Below are 23,987 nucleotides of genomic sequence, written 5' to 3'. Positions count from 1 at the left end.
TCAAGTGAAAATAGATTAACATGACAGAGGAAGTTGACCCTTCATTGAAAAATAGACAAGAGTCATAATTACCAGGTAAGTGTTAAAAAAGGCAGATTCTTACCTTTGGCAATAGAAAGTGCAGTTAGTAGTTTATCTCCTAGTGATGAGATTAATATGAGGGTGTGTGGTTATATATGCCTAGCAGTGGAAGGCTGGGTCATCATCCAGACGTTTGGATAGGTGTGCCATGATAGTCATCTTTGATGTATTGTGCATTGGATGAACAAGGGGAATCTGGTAAAATAGTTAATGATGACAATGCAGTCATTTCCATGGACATGAAAACAGTCAGAAATGATTTTAGCCCAAAATGGGCAGGAATGTAGTGGATCTTTGCACAGATTTGACATATGCTCTTGGCATGCTCCTCCACTCTTAATAAAGGTTTTAATGCTACTGCTGATACCCAGCCAACAGACTGATCCTCCTGTGAGTCTTCTTGCATGGTTAATGCCTAAGTGTGAATGACTGAAGAATATAAGGGCACAAAGATGCTGGTATAATGACCTTCATTTCTTTAAAAAGGACTCCTCAGAATTATTCCTCAAAGCATGGTGTGGCATGTTCACAGTCATGCTGTACTGAACCAGGCCACCTTTCAATTATTTCTTTTTTCATTATTCCTGTGGTGTGGAAGCATTTGCTGTTTCTTCTTATAGCTATTGGCATTTGTGTTATATGAAATGGCACAGGTCAATTTGGAGGACATCTTCAAGTTCAATATCTACAAAGTTTAGATTAGACTGGTGCTGGAAAAGCACAGCAGTTCAGGCAGCATCAGAGGAGCAGTAAAATCAATGTTTCGGGCAAAAGCCCTTCATCGGGAAGGGCTTTTGCCTGAAACATCGATTTTACTGCTCCGCGGATGCTGCCTGAACTGCTGTGCTTTTCCAGTACCAGTCTAATCTAGACTCTGGTTTCCAGCATCTGCAGTCATTGTTTTTACCTCAATATCTACAAAGTCAACTTGCACATACAAGGAGATGTCTCCTGTGTTCACCAGCATGGAAATGCTGTTGAATACATCCAATGTGACCATCTGTTGAACTGGCTAGTACCTAATCACACAGTCATAGTCGTGCAGCTTTATCAGGAGATGCTGCATTCCTGATTGTATGCTGCTTTTCATCAAATGACGAGTTGGACCAAATGGTCTGTTTCCTTGCTATATATCTCTATGACTTTAAGTCACCTCCAATAGTTTTTGATCAGTCTGTATCAAATCTTTTGATGAACAGATAGGTAAGAAAGCACATGAATCCAAAAAGTAAAGTGAATGTTTCCGGATCAGTTGTTAAGAAGTCTACAGTATAGAGACAGCTTTCGAAGCAAATGCAATCAGCTTGCTTTTCTGTAGTGTGAATGCTTCCAACCCCTTCTGTAAGCATCTAGCTCTGGGGCAATTGTCTCCCCAGTATAAGATATTGCAAGTCTGGACTGTTTCACTGCTTCGTATAGGCACAGGTGGTCTATGCGTCATTGGAAAAGTCCATCCTTTCTAAATAACTCCCCTAGTGATTCAGACTTTTGAGCAAATTTAAGAATATATAACAAGGAAATATTGAGACTGAGGTATCTTCAAAGGTCATACTTGTCATGAGGAGCTGGCGTGACTTTTACATCCTCTGTTTTACTTGGAATAAGAAATGTGCTCAGTTGACCAGAAAATGAACCAAAAATGTTAATCAGTGACACATTGGTGCAATATTTCTAACAGTTGTACTCCAATCCTTCATTGTCTGTCATTTCTATCAGTGAAGTGCATTTTGAGATAACGCACTTCCTTTGTTCGTCCAGCCACTGGAATGTCATCGGAGATACAGATGGTTCCTCATACAGTGGACATAACGCAATCCATCTCAACTTAAAAGCTAGCAAATAGCCTGAAGAGGAGTCATTAAAAACAGTGTTATTTGAACTGAGTACAGAATGTACTGAGATCTTGGGGGTCCTGTGCAAGAAGTACTGACCAGTAACTGTGTTTGGCATTGAACTTCAAGAAGAGTTTATCATCTGCAAATCTCAGATCTTCTAAATATAGTAATTTGAAAGCCATCACTTCAAAGTGGTATTTAGGTATTGTCTCAAAGATACAGTCATCTTGAAGCTATATGATACTGAAGTACACTCGTCTGTGTGTTGTTTGAATGATTCCATTTCATTCCATCTTGTCTTGTTCAAACATCAGTTTATCTTTTAAGTGGTGTAAGGTACCACATATTTTTACTTTTGGAATATAAATCAAAATAGATGTCAGAAACTGTTGCGTAGCAGTGCAAGATTTTTTTTTGAAACAGTGGAGGAGAAACTCTGAGGTAGAGTCTTTGAGTTGCAGAAAATATTCCTGACTACAGCCCTAGGATTGGTCCGGCTGGAGTTTGTTACAAATCTATAAATAGGGTGGTCATAAAGATGTTAAATCAGTTAAGTGGAGAGAGGTTGGGGGCAAAGGGTGAGCTGATCTGGAGAGGTTATTCCAGAGCAACTCACAGAAAATGGAGTACGGAGGTGGTCAGGAATCTAACTTCACGCACACCAGAAAAGGGGACATCTATGAGAAGGGAGGGTGACCAATGTAGGACTGAGGGTGTTATACTTAAAAGCACACCGTGTATGAAACAAGGTGAATGAGCTTGTAACACAGATTGAAACTGATGTTGTGGGTATCACAGAGATGTGGCTGCAAAAAGATCAGGGCTGGGAACCAAATATCCATGGTTACGTGTCCTTGGTTATGGAGCTTAAGGTGAAGGAACCCCCTAGGGGGCAATTTGAGAGACAGAAGCAGGAAACAGATGTAATACTATTACAAGTGAAGAAAGGTAACTACAAAAACAGGAGGAAAGAGCTGGCCAGAATTAATTGGAAGGGAAGCCTCACAGGGAAGATAGTGGACAGCAATGGCAAGGAGTTGGGGGGTAATTCAGGAGGCACATTGAAATTCATCCCAAGCAAGAGCAAACAATTGATGGGGGGGGGGATGAGGCAACCATGGCTGACAAGTGAAGTCAGTTCATAGAGAAAGGAAAAGAAAAAAGCATTCAATGTGGTGAAGATTAGTGGGAAGCCGAAGATTATGCTGACAACATCAGATACCCACAATATCAGTTTCAATCTGTGTTACAAGCTCATCACCTTGTTTTGTACTGTGTGCTTTTAAATCTAACCCTCTCAGTCCTGCAATGACTACAACCTCCCCATAGATGTCCCCTTATCTGTGTGCCTGAAGTTAGATTGCTGACCGCCTCCATACTCCATGTTCTGCGAGTTGCTCTGGAAACTTGAATAACCTCTCCTGATCAGCTTCCCCGCTGCCCCCAACCTTTCTCCATTTAACCAGTTCAATGGCTTTATGATAAACACATTTATAGATTTGTAACAAGCTCCAGCCAGACCAATCCTAGGGCTGTTGCCAGGAAAGTCTCCTGTAACTCAAAGACATCTGTTATCCCTCTATAACAGAGTTCTCCTCTGCTGTTACAAAAAACATATCCTGAAGAAGGTTTACACCCGAAACATTGACGTCTCCACTTCCTGATGCTGCCTGGCTCGCTGTGTTCTTCCAGCCTCCTGCTTGTCTACCAGCCTCCTGTTTGTACAGCCTTTAAAAACTAGCGGAGGATAACTGAAAAAGCAATGTGTGGAGAAGATGAAATATGAGGCTAAGCTAGTTAGATTGCAAGAGATTTTTTGAGACATCTAAAAAGGTAAGAGAGGGGCAAGAGTGGACTGCTGGAAAATGAGACTGGAGAAGGAACAGTGGGGAACCAAATAGGTACTCTGCATCAGTTTTCACAATGGTAGACACCAGTAGAATATCAGAACTTCAAGACAGTCAGGGGTTAAAGGTGAGTGTAGTAGCCATCACTAAGGAGAAGGTGCTGGGGAAGCTGAGAGGTCTGAAGGTGGATACATCACTTGGACAAGATAGACTAGACCCCAGATTTCTGAAGGATATAGCTAAGGAGATTCTGGAAACATTGGTGATGATCTTTCAGGAATTACTGGAGTCAGGGAGGGTCCAAGAGAAGTGGAAAATGGCTGATGTAACATGCCTGCTATGAAGGATAGGTGGGGGTGGGGAACAGAAGATAAGAAATTATAGGCTGGTCAGCATGACCTCAATTGTTGGAAAGATTAGTGAGTCCATTATTAAGGATGAGATCGTACAGTACTTGGAATTGCACAGCAAAATAGGGCTGAGTCAGCACAACTTTGTTAAGGTAAAAACAATGACTGCAGATGCTGAAAACCAAATACTGGATTAGTGGTGCTGGAAGAGCACAGCAGTTCAGCAGCATCCAACGAGCAGCGAAATCGACGTTTCAGGCAAAAGCCCTTCATCAGGAAGGGCTTTTGCCCGAAACGTCGATTTTGCTGCTCGTTGGATGCTGCCTGAACTGCTGTGCTCTTCCAGCACCACTAATCCAGTACAACTTTGTTACGGCTAGGTCATGCCTGACAAATCTGTTCGAATTCTTTGAGGAGATAATGAGCAAGTCAGACAAAGAAGAGCCAGAGGATTTCCAGAAAGCCATTGACAAGGAGTTGCACAGGAGGCTGCTAATTAACATGACAGCCCATGGTGTGAGGGGCATGGAACTGGCATAGATACAAGGACTGGCAGAAGGCAGCAAGCGAGGATAAAGGGGCCTTTTTCAGGATGGTAACGAGTGGCTGGAGGAGTTCTGCAGGAGTCTGCTTTGGGATCACAATTATTCACGCTGTGCATTAGAATACTGAAAAAAAACGTAACTGAAGGTATTTCCGAAAAAAATTTGGAGATGAGGAGAAAGATAGGTGGAGAGGCAGGTAGCGCTGAGTAAGTGGGAAGGCTGCAGAAAGACTTCAACAGGCTAAGAGAGTAGGCAAGCAGGATCCTTTATATGCTGACCCATCATCTGATCCACAGTGTAGATTTGTGCTATTACATGCTTTTCCCTTAAATCTTGACAAATCCCTTAACTTCTTCAGTCTGCCACAGTAGGGTGACCACCCCTTGGAACTTTTCTTTATCATAGAAGTATACTTATTCAGTGAGTATTCTGAAACATCTCCTTAAAAATCTGCCACTGCCTCTCTATTGATCTATGTCCCAACCTCATAGCCCAGTTCACTTCAACTAGTTCAGTTTTCATGCCCACATTCGCCCTTATTTAAGTTTTAAAAAAACTAATCTCAGGCCCACTCTTCTCACTTTCAAACCAAGTATAAAATTCAATCATATTGGGATTACTGTTACTGAGGACTACATTTACTCTAAGGTCTTTAATTAAACAATGCAAAGACTAATGTAACATGCTGTTCTCCAAAACTTTCTTATAGAGTCAAGCAGCACAGAAACAGACCCTTTGTCTAGCCAGTCCATGCCAACCATAATCCCAAACTAAACTACTCCCATCTGCCTGCTTCTGGTCCATATCCCGCCAAACCCTTTCTATGTGTGTACTTGTCCAAATGTCTGTTAAACATTGTAATTGTACCCACATCTACCACTTCCTCAGGAAGTTCATTCCACCCGCAAAGCACTCTCTGCATAAAACATTGTCCCCATATCTTTGTTACATTCCTTTCTCAACTGAAAAATGTGCCTCCTAGTCATGAAATTCCCCATCCTATGGAAGAGATACCTACTATTAACTCTATCTTGCAATACTTGAATGAATTCCTACTCCAGATTACTTTTGCAAATCTGATTTTTTCAGTTAACATGTAAATTAAATTGACCCATGGTTATTGCAGTTTCTTCATCATAAGCATCCAATATTTTTATTGCATACTTTGTCCCCCCACATTGTGATACTGTTTAGGGGTCTTTGGTCACTGCCACTAATGATTTATTTTCCATACTATTCCTCATCTCTAACAAAACCAATCTTATATCCTGATTTCCTAAAATAAGGTCATCTCCAATTATAGATCTGATGCCATCTTTGAATACTATTGCTACCCCTTCATATTAATCTAGTTTCCTTTTCATCTTCAAGGTCATAAGCTTCTGAATATTCAGGGCCTAAATCCTTGTCATCCTGCTATTGTGTCTCCATAATGGCTATCAGATCACACTCATTCACTTCAATATACATTAATTTGCCTTCTTTGTTATGCATGTTACCAGATTCAGATACAGAGCTTTCAGTTTTGTATTTTTAAATTATTTTTGTGACCTCTTGTCTTGACTGATGGTATATTCATCAGGTTTTTCTCTTTGTCCCTAGGTTCCATTCTCCAACCTTCATTTGCAATGTTACTATTTTGTTTTCCTGACTCAATTCTAAACTTCGCTTTGTCGCATCTACCCAAACTTGATCCATCAACCCCTTCTGGTTATTCAAAGCATTCTCTACTTCCCTAGTTATGCATCTCACAAGAACGCCAATCTTACACACCCAGGGATAGACCATCCCAATTTCCCCAATACTGGATTTTTAACATGTTCCATGTCTCTGGCAGAACTTTTAACTCTTTGGCTGTTACTCATGATGTGTTAGGTCTGTGTCAAACTTCATTCCTGACTACAAAACAAATTTTAATGGCCTGTCTTCCTGTGTTAGACACACACGAATTTTGAAACCATAGTTCTGTCTGCTATTTAAAAACGTTAAATTTTCAAAAACATTTTAAACTGGATGCACCAGAAATGGGTGTGGGAATCCTTGAATTGAGTTCCATCCGCCATTTTAAAACCCCCTTCCTTATCCCCATTCTGATATGTTCAAAGGCATGAAAATCTGAGCTTAAATGGAAAGGAATTCTAGACATCTGATTGATAAATGTAGAAGCTCTGACTTGTTAAAAATGTTGACAGGCCCCTATAAAAATGATGCAATGGCAACAAGCCTGTTTTGTAAAAAAAAAGCACAGAATAATCTGCAATCTGTGCTTATATATTTTAAAACTTTAAAACAAGAAGCCAAGCTCATGCATTGCATGTAACATAACCAGCTGAAACAGAAGTCTGATTTTCAGAATCAAACTAACTTCCACTTTGATGATGCAAAAAAGGAAAGTTAAAGTCATCAGACCTTTGTCTCTACGGTTTTCTGTAAATAAGTTCAATAAAATTCCACAGAGGACATGCATGGAATTATTCATCTTAAGAGGCCCATAAACTGACTATTTTTTCCCTTATACTGCCTTCTAAAAGCCCTGATCTTTTTCACTCATGAAACTCATTCCAGGGATGAGCCAATGTAATTTTTTTTCTCTTTACCTTTATCTTGATAGCAAATATTTGGAAACAGGGTAGATAATGGTTCAAGAATTATTTACTGTCAAAAAAAAAAATTTTGGAAAAATTTTCTAAATGCAGTGATTGCAACAGTATCATTATAGAGTACAGAATGGAATTAATTATATATTGGACTTGATGTGTTCTATATACCTGTTAAATGCCCACAATTAAAATTACCTTCCACAAGGGAAGTTTACCATTAGGACTTATCTGGGTGCACCATAGCATGTTTCAAAAGATGCAGGTGACATAAATATGATCCTTCCAATCAATTCCACTGAGACAACATGAGGGAAAGGAATGCATTCTAATCCCAGCATTCATTGTTGCTATGGACAGAATACCAAGACTCTAAATTTTGTCAATTTTTTGTCAAAATCTAGCATAAATAACAGGAAACTAGGTACTAATGAACTTGTTTGTTTTTATCACTTTTCACCACCAGCTCCTTTACATGCCCGAACTCTATCTCTTCTGCATCTACCTGCAAAGAACATAGATACTGTAATTCACTTACAAACCATACTTCCAAAATCTTACTTGGCCACTCTTTGACTCTCCATTTGTCAGAACATTTCCACAGCTGATTTCCTTATACATATGATTATACATTACAATTTGGACAGGCTAGGAGAGCAGACAAAGAAATAGAGATGAAATACAATATGGGAAAATGTAAAGTTATGTACTTTGGTAGGAAGTGTAGACTATTTTCTAAACTGGGAAAGGCCTCAGATATCCAAAGCACAAAGCAACCTGGGAGGGCCTGGTTTAGGATTCTCTTAAGGTTACTATAAAAGTTCAGTCAGCAGTTAGAAAGGCAAAAGCAATGTTAGCATTCATTTCAGGAGGACCAGAATAGAAGAATAGAGATTTGCTGATGAGGCTGTGTAAGGCTCTGGTCACACTGCATTTGGAATACTGTGAGCAATTTTGGGTCCTGTAACTAAGGAAGGATGTGTTGGTCTTGGAGGGAGTCCGGAGGAGATTTATAAGAATGATCCCAGGGTGAAGGGCTTGTCATATGAGGGGTGACTAGGACTCTGGGTCTGTACCTAATGGAGTTTAGATAAAGGTGGTGGGATCTGATTTAAACTTGGTGTGTGGAGAGGCCTGGACGGAGTGGATGAGTAGAAGGTGTTTCCTCTAGTAGGAGAGATTAGGAACAAGAGCACAGTGAAGGAACAATCTCTTCGAATAGAGGTGAGGAGAAATTTCTTCAGCTGGAGGATGGTGAATCTGTGGAACTCATTGCTGCAGAAGGCCATGGAGACCAATAGTGCATTTAAGACAGATAGGTTATTGATGAATAAGGGCATCAAGGATTATGGGAAGAAGGCAGGAGAATGGAGTTGTGAAACAGATCAGCCATGCTCTCTTGCCAGAGCAGACTTGATGGGCCAAATGGTCTGAATTTGCTCCTATACCTTATGGTCTTCTGCTCAATGATACCCACAGATCCACCTTCAATAGCTTCGTTCCCACGTCTTATTATTCATCACTGGTAAGACTGGCATTTGTGGCCAAAACCTTCATTGTTATTGAATTGAGTTAAGATTCAACAACCAGTTGTGGGCAGCTTGCTGGCTTAGTGGTTAGTACTGCTGCCTCACAGCGTCATGGACCTGGGTTTGGTTTGAGCCTCATGTGATTGTCCATGTGGAACTTGCACATTCTCTCTGTGTCTGCAGTGCTCCAGTTTCCTCCCACAGTCCAAAGGTGAGCAGGTTAGATGGATTGGCAATGCTAAACTGCCCTATAGTGCCAAAGGTTGTTAGATGGATTAGCCATAGGAAATGTAGGTTATGGGCTCTGAGTCTGGGTGGATGTTGTTCGGAGGGTTGGTGCAGTCTAATGGGCAGAATGGCCTCTTTCCCCACTGTGGGCAGCACGGTGGCACAGTGGTTAGCACTGCTGCCTCACAGCGCCAGAGACCCGGGTTCAATTCCCGCCTCAGGCGACTGACTGTGTGGAGTTTGCACGTTCTCCCCATGTCTGCATGGGTTTCCTCTGGGTGCTCCGGTTTCCTCCCACAGTCACAAAGATGTGCGGGTCAGGTGAACTGGCCATGGTAAATTGCTTGTAGTGTTAGGTAAGGGGTAGATGTAGGGGTATGGGTGGGTTGCGCTTCGGCGGGTCGGTGTGGACTTGTTGGGCCGAACTGTAAGTAATCTAATCTAATGTAGAGGTTCTATGATTCAATGAACATTAATATCGTTACTTATTCTCTTCTTTACACTTCTCCTTGGTACAGTCCTTATTTCCACTCCCTTAAGTCCAAGGAGCAGAGACTTGAGCAATTGCTTTAGTCATTCATTGCCACATCTGCATGGCTTCACCACATAAAACACTGTCGGAATCTTTGGTTGTCTTTGAAAACTGCTCAATATTCCAGGATCATCACGAAATGCACAAAGAACGCCAGCTTTCTTTCTTCACTGCAAACCTTCTTCCTAAAACCCTTTTGTCCTTGTACAAAGCTTTATTTGTGGGTTTATTTGTCGCTAAAACTAAAACCATTTGATCAGCTGACTCTGCCCCTTTCCTCTTTGCCAGTAACACACTGACTGGCCGCCCTTAAAGTTCCTCACTGCCGAAGGCCTCAACTCACATTTTCTATAATTTTAATGACATCTCCCCTCAAGTCTCTCAGAAGCCATCTTGTTCACGAAACTAACCAGCTGCTCCATTGACCTTATTTCCACGATTCTGCTGACCATACAGTGGTACTGAAGTAGGCTCCTGCTCTTCTGATACTACTTGACTGCTGTGCTTTCACCAGCTCCACATTTTATTGACTCTGACTTCGCAAATTTCCTTCCCACTCTTGTCTTAGCTAATATTGTTAACGATGTCCTCTTCTGTTACAATTGGCCTCTCCTCTAAACCTGCTGCAATCATTACTCCCCTCAAAAATAAAATCCTTGGCCCCTTCAACCTTGAAAACTACCAGTCAATGTCTTTTCTTCTCGAAAGCTTATGGACATTCTTTCACCTCCAATGTTTTTGATAGAACTCCACCTTTTTGCCAATTGTACATGTTCTAAGTAGCTGTTGGCTGGTGAGAATAGAAGATGGCATCACTGTCACTCTGCAAGTGGACGGGAGGGTGTGCTGTTTTCTAATCTAACTGTGCCATCATTCACTGGATATGTGTGCATGAGTGGTGCAGCAAGTCTTGTGGTGGGGGCAGGCGAGCAGGAGGTCATTACTCCCATTGTTGCCAGAGACCCTGACCCAAACATACCAGGTTTAAAGGGCTCCCAGGCAATGATTCATTCACTGCAGGTCAGGAGTATCGCTCTGGGTCTCTGGGCAACGAGAGGATGCTAGCCTGCCTGGTCATTTCCCTGGAGATAGCTCACAGCAGACAAGTCGAGGCCCTGCAGTTCACTGACCCCTTGCTGAAGGTTGTTCTCCAGGGGAAGCAAGGGCAGTGGAAGGTCAACTGCCTGGCTGGGTCTGCTTGGATAAATGTCACAGTAAGGGTTAGAGTTCCAGGGGGACATCAGAACAATGCTGAGAATCTATTGCCTTTCAGAAGGTCAGTGGGCGACATACAGTTGCTGAAAAGTGACACTCATAAGCACATCAGGTCGAATAATTCTGCAAGGGCTGGGGATGTCACATCACGTGCGTGCTATAAGGTGAAGGTTCTGAAAGGATTAATGTCAGAGACTGCATTAAGCTCCACCTAATTTGATGATGACACATAGTGCAGGGTGGAAGATGAGAAGTCCAGCACATGGTCTTGATGGAGACAGGTGTGTCATCAAGCCTCATGAGTCAATGTAACTTGTACCTACTGCTGTAACATATCAGTCACATTTTGCTGTTGGATCAAGTAACCTTTCTTATTAAGGCTCAAATAGAGGCTTAGCGTCTACTGCTACTAAATAGTCCTCAGCATAGGATGAAGGATTGACCTGGTTCAGAGAGGGATGTGAAGATCGGAGGATTTTCTCATGGATTTTCTCTTGGGTCTGGCCAATAAGGTCATTAACCAGGAAGCAGGACATGGAGGAGGTGATTGCACTCGACTGTTTACCACATGTTCAGAGTTATGTCAGTGTGCCCCTGACAGCAAAACCTGGTGCCCAAAGATACACCTCATGCCTTTCTGTGACTGTTAGCTTTCCCTGGAACTTGGGCTGCATTGTATACTTTAAAATTATATTTTAATCTTAATTTGTAAGGTTCCTTTGACATTTTGCTTCTGTTACACAGCATGTAGAAGCTGTCAATTTTAATTTCATCAACGCTTTAAAATAATTCAGAGGAGGATTGGGGACAGCAGTTTACAGCAACCACAAGCCATCAATGTATAGCATTGTAACATATGTCAGGAGGATCTGTCCAAGCAGACTTGGTCAGAACGTGTGGTAAGCAAATCTCAGCAGCTGATGGAATTTATGCACTGAGTATTTGACAGTCACTTCATGCTATTAATGATGTCCATGATGTGGAGGTGTATGTGTTGGACTGGGGTGGTCAGGGTCAGATGTCAGACGACACCAGGTTATAGTCCAACAGGTTCATTTGAAATCACAAGCTTTCGGAGTACTGTCCCTTCACCTGACAAAAGGGCAGTGCTCCGAAAGCTTGTGATTTCAAACAAGCCTGTTGGACTGTAACCTGGTGTTGTCCAACTTTTGAATGATGCAGAAGTTGTTGATCACTTACTGAAGGAGAGTCCAGGAGCTGTTTTAAGTATGCATGCTCAAAAATGATCATGTGCCCATTGGGAAAATACTCATTTTGCAGGAAGAAGTGCCTAGATTCTGGCAGAGGAATCCCAGAGAGAAGGATCGTCACCCAAGGAAATCATGGCATTTTCCAAGGGTCTGGGACCAAGTGTGCAAGAGATTGCTGTTACTGTGATGTTGGGTAGATTTTAGATTAGTGAGGCTTGTATCTTCAAGACAGTCACATAGCATAACGTTCCAATATAAACGGTACCTGTTTCACTTACAATCACTTCGTCTGTGTTATGAAGTCACTGTAGTCAGTCAGGTGTGTGTGTGTGTGTGTGTGTGTGTGTGTCTGTGTGTGTGTGTGTGTGTGTGTGAGAGAGAGAGAGAGAGATGTGTGGTACATTCATTAAATCCAAAACCCAAACCATGTGAGTAAGTCTATGATATTAAAGCCTTAAAAATAGTTAGTGTTGGAAACAATGTTCAAGACATCTGGTTCACAATAACTGAACCTTTATAATAAATATTACATGAGGTAACACATCGAAAACCACAAAGAGCATCAAGAGTCAAACTGAAATCCAGGGTGGATACATTCAGTCTATTACTGACAGATGGATATGCAGCATTAATGACTGAAACATTGTTCAGAGAAAGGAGTGTGCATTAACATCAGCAAATTCTTTTTGTTCTTCATTGCAAGGTCTGACAGTGAAACCAAAAAAAAGGCAGACAGTGCAGTGACTCAGCATCTACAGAGGATATTCGCTTGTACCCTCCCCAGTACAATGCCATTCATCCCTGCAGACACTTATTCTATATTTGACTCAAGGTTAAAATCTGGTGAGCACATCACTAACACTTGGATGAGAGAGATTTCAGAAAGTGAGATACATGACAAAAGCTGCTGCTTGTGAAAGATTTTCTCTGACATTATATGTTCACATCTAACATATTTTATTACAAACTGGGTCTTCACCCTCACTCTGATTGTTGCAAACTATGGCTCCATAAAAGCAGATAGTATTCTTTGCAAATAAGAAACGGGAGCAGGAGGAGACATCTGCCCATCAAGCCTGCTCTGCCATTCAATAAGATCATGGCTGATCTTTTTGTGGACTCAGCTCCACTCACTCACCATAATTCTTAATTCCTTTACTGTTTAAAAATCTATCTTCGCCTTAAAAAGACATTCAATGAGGTAGCCTCATCTGCTTCAATTGACAGGGCATTCCATTCCTAACCCTTTGAGTGAAGAAGTTCTTCCTCAACTCAATCCTAAATGTAACATTATTGTTGCTCTAGCTCAGGGCCTTGGTTTTGAAAAGCGTTCTTTTCAAAAGGTTTAAGATATATGCATGTCCAGCCAATCATATTGTCAATTAATATCAAATAACATTCAGCACACTAATCATAGTCTGAGAATCACTTGCAATGATTTGTTGTCCGACTCCCACATCATTAATACTGGTATCTGCTAAGGATCCATCCTTGACTCCCTCTTCTTATTTACACGCCTCCCCCTCAGTGGCATTATGAGCAAGCACAATGTTACTTTCCATATACCTAACTCCACCTCATCACCCATCTCTTGATTCCTCCACTGTCACGCACAAACAGATTATTCTGCACAAATTTCCGTCAGCACAAATTGGCTGTAACACGATTGACGAATTGTGGACGTTGCTTGGATAACATGAACTTTCTACTGAACAAGTATAGTGATTGTCTATTAGCAATCATCTCCAGTGTGATTTTCCAGAGTACAATGTTTTCAATAGCACAAAGTTGCAGAGGAACGCAACTGCCGCTTTCCAGCTGAACGATCTAAACCTGACTGTTTAAGCCTCATCCAGTGCTGGATGAGCAGAAAATTTCTGCAATTAATAACTGACAGGAATGGATTCATTAGGTGGAATGTTACAAATACAATGAAGCAGGTTTGGCTTTATACAGGGGAGAGTGAAAAACACCAACACTAACAGCACCATCAGTGCCTTCCTTTTAGTCACATGCTGTTTCAGATGGGGAAAGGAAATGGACATAGATTTAACTTTAAGGAAACAAACCCTACATATAGGGCCTTAAGATAAAAACAACGTAGGTGGTTTAGAAATCATTTCTTTGACAGAGCCTCATCTCAGCAGATCTGCCCTCTCCAATTGGTCAATGAACCTGTCAGTGGTAAGCTCATACAGTGGCTCAGTTAAAGGTATGGAAGTGCCACTGTTGGACTTGGTTGGACAAAGTTAAAAATCAGCAGTTTTAGAAGTTCTGGGATTTACATATTAATCAATCAAAACCTGTATTCCCATTCTGAATGATCTAAAACTTAACAGCAATCAAGGGTTGTAAAATACATCACACCAATTATATGACATTTTGATCTTTTACTATAAATTCTGTGTTCTATGATCCTGCCCCTCTAGCAACCTGATGAAGGAGCAGCCCTCCGAAAGCTTGTACTTCCGAATGAACCTATTAAACTATAAGCTGGCATTGTGTGATTTTTAACATTTAAAAGAGTCATGACAAAGTCCACTCCAGCTGTCAATGGATACCTGAGCCCCAGTGGTATTTTTGTTTGGTCAGAGGCTATCAGTTTAGAATTGTGTTTTAGATCTTTGAATGCCCATTGTCACAATTAACTTCTGTCCCTGGCTGATGTCCTACATTCTGGATTAGTGGTGCTGGAAGAGAACAGCAGTTCAGGCAGCATCCAAGTAGCTTCGAAATCATCCTACCTTCTCTAAACTTGATGCCATCCAAAACTCTGCTGCCTGTGCTTTTAACTCTAGAAGTTCTGTTTACTTAATACCCCTGTGCATGCTGATTTGCATTGGCTGCCAGTTAAGCAAGACTCAGTTTAAAATCCATATCCTTGCAATAATTTCTAAACGTTCCATGGCCTTGTTCTTCCCCATTCCTGCAATAATCTCCAATCTCACAACTCCTCAAATAAAATGCATTCCTCTCACTCTGACATCTCCACATTTACTCACTCCACTCTTGGCAGTTGAGACTACAGCTTCCTGGACCTAAGGTTTACACTTCCTCCTTTCTACCTCTTTCATATTTGTGTCTTTCTTTCTATCTTCAAATTGGCCTTGCGAAACAATTTATTACACATCTGCCTTAAAATCTTCTTAAGGTCTTGGTATTTTGTTTTAAGATTTCCCCATCAAGTGTCTTTCTTAATATATTTTACTACATTCAATATATAACTACAATTTGTTGCTGTTTATAGTCAATAGCGGTTTTGTGGCTGTCAGTATCTGGGCTCCATGATTTCCAGGCCAATTGAAATTGGGACCATATATCATTACATCAGCATTAGATTCAGATCTGACTGTAGTCAAAAACCGTTCTCCTTCAGTTAAGGTGCTAAAAAGGACATCCAACTTGTTCTGATAGTCCAAATTACAAGAAAGTTCTCCTCATCTTCTCCCAGCTGCTCTTTCCACAAAAGAACATAAGGAAAGAACAATTTAACTGGCCTTTAATTTCATGCCTTTTTGTGAGATTGTAGAAATACCTTTTCTCTTTGTACCACAAATCTGCTTTCACTTTGAATCTTTACAAGAGAGGCTTTACATCCTGACTTCAATATTAATTGAGCCACCATCAAGGAGATTAGCTTTGGAATTTCTCAGGATGCTACTTATGGCTCCAAAGCAACCACACAAACTAGCAAAGATTGTGGTTTCTTGAAATTCGACCAGCAACCAACTGGTCGAAAAAATTAGCTTAGCGGCAGTATTGTGAGGGGAAAGAGGGGGAGGAGTAGTGTTTACAGCTGTGTAGACAATGGGAATTTACATCTAGAAATGTTTAATGGAAGAGGATGATTATGTGGAACAATTGATTTGAATGGAATCTGGACTTCTAAATGCCCAAATATTTCTAAGCTAATAACGGACTAAAGCTGCAAGATTTAATAGGAAAGCAATGTGTAAACTGAGCTTACCAGATTGTTTCACCATTTAAAATCCAATCAAAGTTAATTATATATATAAATTTAATGTGAAACAGTAACCTTGTTAATCTGGCTCTGAAGTATAAGCAAAAGGGAAATGGGGTCGATTCCAAGTAGCAGATAAAACTTTGTTGACTTAAAGACTACATTCTCAGGAGGAAATTGGAAAATTTGTAATCAGCTAAGCAAGTTTAATGGATGCATATTTTTAAGTGAATCCAACTGAAAAAAATCCAAACAATGTGCATTTTTAAGGCATATTTCATGACCTTAGGGTGTCCCAAAGCAATTACATCCAATTATGTACCTTTACAGTGCAGTCACCATCATAATATAGGGAAATGCAGCAACTTATTTGCATGCACCACAGTCCCACACAATAGTGGCATAAATCTCACATAACCTGTGCTTTGCAATGCTGTTTGGGGAATAAATACTGAATAAATAAATAACAACAACTATTTGAATTTATATTGCTCATTTAACAACATATTTACATAACACCTTTGAAGCACAAAATGTGCCAAGGTTTTTCACAAGGGCACCATAAATCAAAGTATAACATTGAGCTACATAAGGAGACGATGGTTGAAAATATCCCCTCCAGGCTGTGGCAGAATAAATGCATGAATGGTGACAAAATAGGATGAAAATGGAAAAGACAGACACTCAACTCGGAGAAATTAATATCCCAGATTTCTCCTCAAGCCTTAAATAGCGAATTCAGCATCTCATCTGGAGTGATGCAAGCAGCAACTACTTTATATCCATACATTTTCATCTCATAAAAACCCCAAATTCATCCCCTTTGAAGTCCACTTCCAATTCTCCTCTCCTCAAACAAACAACCAGACACATATTCTCCAAATTTCTCTTGTCAAACTTTCACAGGGGCCATTCCCTCCAGGACACTGGTCCACTCCTCCTCGACTCCCTACATCTCGAACACCCCCTGAGCACCTCTCAATGCAATTGCTGAAGGTGTAATACCTGCCCATTTACTTCCACCCTGCTCACCATCCAAGGCCCCAGCCACACCTTCCAGATGAAGCAGTGACTTACCTGCACTTTACTTAATCTTCACACCACTTCACACCTTCAACACTTGACATTGGAGTTAACGGGCACCCATAGCCTGCACATTTCTTCCAGGCTGCTTTATGATCTGAGGCAGTCACATATCTCAAGCATTTGTTTGCGTTGACATGGACTCAGGCATCTTGTGGCTCTTCACTTGCTTATTTTATGCACACTCACATTCGTGTTTATTTGGAGGCTGCCAGCCTCTGTTCGTTCCACCTTTCTTAGCACACGCTGGCCTTTGCAACAAGTTCCAGACTGTCAGCCTTGGCAGTTCAGCTTGCTTTTTAGCACAGAAAGAGAGGGTGGGGACAGTCATTTGTGGAGTTCAGGGGGGAAACCCAGAGATATAGTCACAGCCAGACACTGAGCTTGTCCAACTTCACCACACGTATTGCCCATGACAGGCCTTGCAGCTCAAGTGCAAGCTATCCAGGCATTGTAGGTAGGTTGAGTCAGCTTGCCGTCGGGATATCAGTATAAGATGGGGGAGATGACAACTTTTCCTGCAGTGAGATTTAGGGGGGATAGAGTATAATGGAAGTGGATGCAAGAGCAATTGGAGGTGATGCAGGAGCAAGAAAAGCATAAGGTGCCCCCAGTGAGGGTGTAGAAAGTTCAGAAAGCATGAAGGGAAATATTTGAGGAGGATGAGATTGGTGTAGCCCTTGCATGGACATGATACATGTTATACTGAGCTTTGTAAACCATGAGCCTCTGTGTGCATTTGCAGCATTAGCAGTGTTGACCCTTTAAGTGCAAGTTAGCAGAGAGAAAATGGTGATACCTACCTTTGTGGAAAACAGACTTTCTTTTGGCACTGCTGTGCACTTTTATTCATTGGGACATAGCACTGACTCATGCTGCAATTTCTTCCCACACTGACTGAGTCTGTTAGAGTGGCCTCCTTTGATATTCCCCAGGAAAAAGGATGATCCTTCTCTCCACCACCCCATCCACTAGCACCTTCAGATCCATGTCTTGGAAGTTGGGGATGCTTGTCTGACTTCTATGACATTATTGGTGTCAGACACTTCAGTTTGACAGATGTCATGGCTTTCAGGATCTGAAGTGGTAAGCAGCTGGACTTCAGATATGGTGTCATTGGTATGTACATTGGAAGAGATGGTCAGTGGCAAGCACTTCCACGTCATTGTGGGTAAGTGATTCACCAAGAGGTGGGAGGGAGTTCCCAGGGAGGGCATATAAGGTTCGTAGTATTAGGGGCTGGATGGGTGAGAGTGAGTGAGGGAATATGTTGCAGACAATGGTGAGAGTAGGAGAGCATGGGTCTTGGTGGGAGGTGGGTGCAGTAGTAGTGATAGAGTGAGTATGAGGTATCACAACCCTGATGAAGAGCTTATGCTCAGAACGTCAACTCCCCTGTTCCTCAGATGGTGCCTGATCAGCTGTGCTTTTCCAGCACCACATTTTTTGACTCTGATCTCCAACATCTGCAGTCTTCACATTCTCCTAAGTGTGATGTATCAAAAAGCATATAGTAACCCAATACTGGCACAGCACAAAAGGTCACTGATGTTCTTTCCACATTGCTGTGCATTCCTGTAGGCATGCAATGGTCTGGTGTCATGACCTTCACTGTTGATCATGGGGGAAGATGACATTCTGCATGTGTGTCATCATGCCCTGTGAACCTACAGGTTTATGCCCTCAAAGTAGGCATCAAAATTCCTTATCTCCCATGTCTGGATCCAATGTCAGGAATTGTGCAGGCAGCTCTGGGCTGACAGTCCACAAAAACCTTTGAGTTGCCAGGGATGCTGTTCAATTGTGGGATATCCTGGCACTGGTGAGTTGTTGGCAAGTGATATGTATAATTTAGTTGGAGATAAGGGATGCTACAGAGTTGGAGTAAGTAATTAATCAGGCAACTTTGCTAAGATTCAGTGAGAAAACTGAATCAGCCTTGTAGAAAAATACCCTCCAAAAATACAACTGGCATTTAGTCAAAAAACTGGATGATCGGGCCCAAATCACCACATGTGTAAGTATGGTTCATATTTGAGAAAGGAAAGATATGAGTATACACTTCTAGTCTGAAATATTACTGTTTAATTCAAAACAGGAAATTACTTCAGTATTCCAATTATTGAATCAGGAATTGCTTACAAAAAAATATTAATGCATTATCAACATTTCAATTAATTTGGCTGAAAAATGAGTCCAAAAGTTTGAAGTGAAAAGTGCTGTTGAAACTCAACATGTCTGGTGAGAGAGAGAAAAAAAAAGTTTATGAGCTCAATTTTCCCATTTTGAATTGAAGTGTTTTGAAGAAGAGGATCCATGGCATCCAGAATAGTGCTCCAGGGCTTGGAGCAACTTTTCTCTCGTAATCTTCCATTCTTTACTTCATCAACACTTCCTGCACTGCTGTGCGATACAATTTACCCAGGACACACACTGACCTTGGCTGCTATCTCAGTCTAGGTTCTCATGGCCTTCTCATAGAACTATGCCGCAGGAGAGACATGATTACTTGCTACTGCCACGACCTTCTGGCATTCCTGCAGCTGGCACCATATTTAAAGTCCAGCTGCACACAACTTCAGATTCTGCAAGTCAGGACTGTCCTTCACACTGCAGCACTCAACCATCATGGCCCAGGAAAGGAACCTTGCACACTGCTTTGTTGATGGAGATGGAAGAGGTGATGAATGGGATGGTGGAGAATGGTGCAGTGGTTTATTGTATGCACCGCCAAAGGAAGCTATACTACCCGACACTGCAAGCCCGGAGATAGCCACTCGGGTCAGTGCTGTGTCTCCTAGGTAAAATGCAATGTACTGCAATGTGTGGTATGGATGCTCCACAAGGGTAAGCAACCCCATTTTTTCTCCACACACACACAATGCCACCACTCACTCGTACTCTACCACAGCACACCCCTCTCACCAAAGCTTATGGATCACAATCTCACTATTGTATGATCTTATCCACTAAACTGCTCTTGCTCACCTCATCCTTTCAAACTAGTCATCCTTGCTACCCTCTGCACTTCCTACTCACTCACAAGGACACCCCACCATCTCTCCTACACCTGTATCCCAACCAATTGTTTTCCATCCTCTTCCACCATACTCATCCCTCCCTTATCTCTTAATGCAGGAAATATTGGCCCACAACCAGAATAAGAGAGTCAAGTTAAGTGAGCAGTAATAATTAAGACTTCTCACTCCATATGAGGAGAAGGTTCACAAACTGGCTGGAGAGCTGCATGACTGCTCATGTGCGGATGAAGAAATTTCAAAGGGTGGCTAACCCAGAAAGTTTCATTGTGCAGCACTGTGCTGCTGTCCCATTACAACCAGCATGAAATTCATTCTTTACCCACACACAAGATTTTATCCATCTTATGCAGCTCATTCCCTCTATTGTCTCATGCAGGCAATAGTAGCACCCAGAGAATATCCACCCTGAACCAGTAAGTGCTAAACAGCCACTTCCATCTCTGAGGAAGAAATGACTGAGCATTAGACAATGTACTAGCTCTGCTTTCACCTCTATCCTCAGCAGCTCCGAGACTTTTACCTCAGTGGCCTGTCATTTGGATCTTTCACCCACCCCCAAGTTCCATTCAGGCCCTATATAAGAAACCTTTAGCATCCCCAATTCACACCCAAACCCAATGAATTTCCTTGCTCTTGTTAGTCATTTACTCTCCCCATCTAGAGTCTACAGTGATGGGGACTTAGGAAAATCTGTCATCCTGAAGGTAGCCATCCTCTCATACACTCTGAGATCCTATGCTTCTATCTCAAATTGCCCCTTTTCATTGTAATCATTCCCTCAGTCACCCAGCCCAACAAAGCTCATTCCCAGACTTGAATTTCCCACTTTCCTTCAAGAACTTCTCCCTAATAAGTCTCCTGAACATTATACAGCAAACTCCTCAGGATAACTAGGCGAAAGTGAGTACTGCAGATAATGGAGATCAGAGTCAAGATTAGAGTGGTGCTGGAAAAGCACAGCAGGTCAGGCAGCATCCGAGGCGCAGGAAAATCAACATTTAGGGCAAAAGCCCTTTATCAGGAATCTCCTCAGGACAACTACTGGCTATCCTGTACAGTTTTTGTTTTTGTTTTTGTTGTCTCTAGCCTCTGGACTGGCTTCAACAGCTTCCCAATTGATCTGCCCGCAATCCCCAGACCTTACCATGTTGAAATCCCCAGACTGCAAGGACATGGATTCTGGCACTCTGGTAGGACAGACTCATCATGGTCAAACCCCTTGACTGAATGTGAGCACTACTTGCATGAAGGATTGCTCTCCTTTACCTTTCAGACATGGCAATTTGGATGAAGTTCATGCAGGATGTTTGTTGTGTTAGCTGCTGGCATATGCTGTAGGTGTGATATTGACATAACATGGCGTGGCACACTTACAGGTCCATCACCTTGAATGTTCAGTGCTCCTATCCATGACAATTTGCCTGCCTCTCATTCTATACTATCAATCAATGCAAGCCACAGAGGTTGGCAGCACATAATTGAGCAAAAAGGAGAATGAGTGTTAAGAGCCATAAGGTCCAACTTGCATGGATGCATGAGATACATGTGTGAGCCTGCATGCAATGTGATCAGACAAAAGCATGCAAGGCATCAAAACCCTAACATGGTCATTCTAACAGATGAGAGACTTAACAAACAATCAAAGTATTTTTCAATGTATAATTTCAGTTACATCACATTGTAAAGTTGTTATAAATTCTTGTCTTACAATCATGTACTCCACAACTACCTGATGAAGGAGTGGCACTCCGAAAGCTAGTGCTTCCAATTAAACCTATAGGACTATAACCTGGTGTTGTGTGATTTTTAACTTTGTACACTCCATTCCAATAACTGCATCTCCAAATTATCATATCCCTGAGCTCCAAAGTCCAGTCCTGAAGGGCTGAAACAGTGTGAGAGTTGACCTGACAGCAGGCACGCTAATGTGATGAGGTTAATTGTTCGCTAATGCAAACTTGCGAGGATGAAGGGTGGAGGAAGATAGTGTTTATGGAACATATAGGGGCACTGTGACAATGGCAGAATTCAATGGAAGTTGGGAGAAATAATCAAGTCATGAGTTGCAGTCACTGGGTATGGGCTCTGACTGATATGTTGGGAATTGACACTATTTTGGTTTTTCATGGAAGAACAGGAGAATTGGACAGGGTGTAGAAATAAGGTGAATTGGTAATGGGCCAAATGTTTAGAAATAAGTTTTCTGCTTATTTGCTAGATTCTGAAATCACTATTTAAAGCTTAAGGATAATACTGAGCAATTTCTTCGCAATGTTGAAATTCTGAATTTTTTATTAGATTAGATTAGATTAGATTACTTACAGTGTGGAAACAGGCCCTTCGGCCCAACAAGTCCACACCGCCCCGTCGAAACGTACCCACCCATACCCCTACATCTACATCGACATCATTCTTCCCATATTTTTCAACTTTCTTGCCATTGTCCACAATGATCCAGGGAATTTCATCCAACGACTTGAATCCAATATTACTGTTCCTCAGCTGAAGAGGAGCCACATTGGAATTAAACAGTTAACTCAGTTTCTCTCAACAAATGGTATGTACCTCCAGTGCTTTCTGTTTATATTTCAAAATTCTAGCCATGGAAATATTTTGCTTTTGTTCAAGAACTTGTAGTTCCATTAAGGAAGCTGCAAATAGCAATTTGTAACGTATTCAACATGGAATAGAACAACTCTTTGCCAAAACAATTATGTGCAGAGTATTGTATTGCAGTTTTAATCTGTCTTCAGAGAGCAGTACAGATCTTTGCATTCAATATAATATCCCTACCTGGTCAGGAAAAAAAAGGGAGTTCAAAAATTAGAAGCTTATTTTTCTCACTATTTGCACAGAATCCTTTGGTCCTTTCACATCTGCCTTGGAACTGAGTGCACTGTTCTCTCATCAATCATAAATTGGGAAAAGTTTTTAAAAATGTTTCAAGTAAGTCATTCTTTTCACCAAAGCCAATTATTTGAGTTTTTATTAAACATGGCACAGCAGTTTGCACTTTGGTTATGGCAGGGAAGATTTCCTCTGTGTACTATTTGCATTAAAAACCCTGCAAATTCCGTTTTCATTAGATTTACACCTTCATTAAAATATATCTACACAGGAATTTTTTTTAACTGTATGTAGCATTATCATCTTTACAAGACACATTGTAAGAAGTAGGCAGAGGTGGGTACTGCAGGTGCTGGAGATTAGAGTCAAGATTAATGTGGTGCAGGTCAGGCAGCATCTGAGGAGCAGGAAAATCGACGTTTTGGGCAGAAGCCCTTCATCAGAAAGGGTTGATAAATCTGATGAATCATCTGATGAAGGGCTTTTGCCGGAAACATCAACATTCCTGCTCCTCAGATGCTGCCTGACCTGCTGCCCTTTTCCATCACCGCTCTAATCTTGACATTGTAAGATTAATGAGAAAAGGTACTGATGAGAGGCATTAACCATTACATAATTTTAAAAAACTGAACAACTACAGTCCAAGTTAAGAAAAAAATTGAAGAAACCATGGAAGAAATACTAATAGCTTTCTTACAGCAAAGTTCTTGAAAGTGTTTGCCTACAAGAAAAGATGCACTTCCTTTCCTCTTCTCTTTCGATATCAGTAGAGACAGACTAGAGCATGTGTGAACTTTATATACAGAATACAGGTTGAAATACCTGCATAATCTATACATATATATAAACGCTGAGAATTTGAAAACGCAATTGATGAAACGTTCTCTGCTTAGAAAGCCTTTTAAAGCTTTACATGAGATAAGTATCACTTCAGTTACAACCACTGCTAAAAATGGTCCTGGATGACATTGATGCTTCCTTGAGATAGTGCTTCATTCAATTCAATTACTCACTTTCATTAAAAAAAATTAATTAACTTGCTAATACATGTTATAACACACCTCAGGGGAAGATGGGTCTTGAAC

The 23,987-nt window shown here is 41.4% G+C and overlaps 1 protein-coding gene across 1 annotated transcript in view; it reads right to left on the bottom strand.

The window, feature by feature from the left end:
* Positions 1–23,987, bottom strand: part of agmo (alkylglycerol monooxygenase) — a 365,321-nt gene that overhangs the window by 48,540 nt on the left and 292,794 nt on the right. The window lies entirely within an intron of this gene.

Source organism: Chiloscyllium punctatum, chromosome 8 (genome assembly GCF_047496795.1).
Source record: "Chiloscyllium punctatum isolate Juve2018m chromosome 8, sChiPun1.3, whole genome shotgun sequence".
In the NCBI taxonomy this organism is placed as follows: domain Eukaryota; kingdom Metazoa; phylum Chordata; class Chondrichthyes; order Orectolobiformes; family Hemiscylliidae; genus Chiloscyllium; species Chiloscyllium punctatum.
The sequence above is the reverse complement of the archived record's forward strand: the minus strand, read 5'-3'. Positions and strand labels throughout refer to the sequence as shown.